General features: G+C 44.6%; 1 non-coding gene across 1 annotated transcript; it reads right to left on the bottom strand.

Annotated features, from left to right (window-relative positions):
* Positions 1-429: 429 nt before the first annotated feature.
* On the bottom strand, positions 430-501 carry Trnat-agu (transfer RNA threonine (anticodon AGU)). Its single transcript has one exon. It is a non-coding gene; the product is annotated as a tRNA-Thr (tRNA).
* Positions 502-2,076: the final 1,575 nt, after the last annotated feature.

The raw sequence follows: 2,076 nt of genomic DNA, 5'->3' as shown, positions 1-2,076 counted from the left end.
AAAGGACAAAAACCTTGCATTGGTCCCAAATAGCATATCAGTTTGGTACCAGTTCGTGTGTAAGTCGTGCATTTTATACGGTAAACAGACAATGGTCGGTTCTGGTGAAGTTATGCCCCTTCTTTCTTTCGGCTGGTAACTAGACTGGCGCCACCTCGCGGCAAGATCACAGGAGTTGTCTCGCGTTATCACCCCAGAAGCGCTCATTACATGGTTTGTTTGTTTGTTTGTTTGTTTGCTTAACACCCAGCCGACCACGAAGTTGACATATAACGTGCGCCACACACAAGACAGAAGTCGCAGCACAGGCTTCATGTCTCACCCAGTCACATTATTCTGACACCGGACCAACCAGTCCTAGCACTAACCCCATAATGCCAGACACCCGGCGGAGCAGCCACTAGATTGCCAATTTTAAAGTCTTAGGTATGACCCGGCCGGGGTTCGAACCCACGACCTCCCGCTCACTGGGCGGACGCCTTACCACTAGGCCACCGAGTTGCGGTGCTCATTACATGGGATAAGGCCAATACCTCCATTTGGTCAATCTACAGAATGTGACTTTTTAAAAGAATTAATTTTCTGAAGAAATCAGTTGAACAAAAAGTACTAACTAGTCTGCACAGAAAGCAGTCAGGATGTTGTTTTGTTATATCAAGTCTTATATCGCGCGCGTATCTCCAGACTCGGACTCAAGGCGCAGGGATCTATTCATGCCGTGTGAGATGGAATTTTTTTTTACACAATACATCACGCATTAATTCACATCGACCAGCAGATCGCAGCCATTTCGGCGCATATCCTACTTTTCACGGCCTATTATTCCAAGTCACACGGGTATTTTGGTGGACATTTTTTTTATCTATGCCAATACAATTTTGCCAGGAAAGACCCTTTTGTCAATCGTGGAACGTGCACCCCCCAATGTAGTGTACACGAAGGGACCTTCGGTTTTTCGTCTCATCCGGAAGACTAGCACTTGGTATCTGTCCCAGTGGAGGGATGGCCAATCCCATGTAAAAGCCTGGGCGGATCTGATCAATTGAACAGAACAGTTTTGACGGGAAGGACTGTGCCTTTAACTAAAATAAGAAATTCCTCCGATAGGAACTACACCCCCGTCAAAGGGAAATAACCTTCTCAGTTGGTGGCAGTGAGAATGGTTATTTCCCTTTGACCAACGGGGGTGTCCGTCTATACCAGGCCTTGTATAATTTTAATCCACCAATAACTCCCTAACCGTGTGTTTGACTGGTCCCAATTTTTGTAAGGACCGTCTCAGGAATGTATAGAACCTGTTCACCAAGTTTGGTGACGATCGGTCCGTTCATTCTTGAGATCTACTTGCGAACACAAACACATCGAGTGAAACCTATACACACCCCTATACCGGGGGTGTAAATAGCACAAGCTGAAGCAGCTACAGGGAGAGTGAGAAAAGTCATTTTACCCCCATATAGTTATAATACCCACCACCACAATCCACCCTTTAAGACCAGACGGCCGTGAAAAGCGTACAGTGTGATCCGTGATTGCTTTGCCAATCGAGCGAGATGATGAGCGGAAGATGGTATGATTTGTAGTTAGGCTTACTACCACTGCCGTAGCGGCTTGAATCAATTATGCAGGGCTCCCCAACGACGCTAGAGGGTCTAATGCGGCTGAGTGTTCTTCATTGGAACTCCAGAGTATCCTCTTCTCGTCTTCTCTTCTTCGTTTTTAATAAAGTTCTGAGTCTGAGTCTGAGTCTGAGTCCGTGCCGAAATTTTAAACTCAGATCTTGAAAAAATTGTAAATTGGGCAGAAACATGGAAGGTAGCATTTAACCACGCAAAAACTGAATTGGTGAACTTTTGTACACAAGAACCCCTGATATCGCAGATCTAAACTTTGGCAATACCATCCTTGAAAGTTCCCAAAATCACAAACACTTAGGAATAATAATACAAAACAACTGTAAATGGGATGAACATATAAAATCTCTTGTTGCAAAGTGCAGAACTCTCGTAGCTTGCTTGCGTACATACAAATATAGACTGAGTCGAAAATCATTGGAAATTATGTTTAAATCCTTCA

The sequence above is a fragment of the Littorina saxatilis genome, linkage group LG6 (genome assembly GCF_037325665.1).
Source record: "Littorina saxatilis isolate snail1 linkage group LG6, US_GU_Lsax_2.0, whole genome shotgun sequence".
NCBI classification, from domain to species: domain Eukaryota; kingdom Metazoa; phylum Mollusca; class Gastropoda; order Littorinimorpha; family Littorinidae; genus Littorina; species Littorina saxatilis.
Note: the sequence above shows the minus strand (reverse complement) of the source record. Positions and strands in the feature narration are given on the sequence as shown.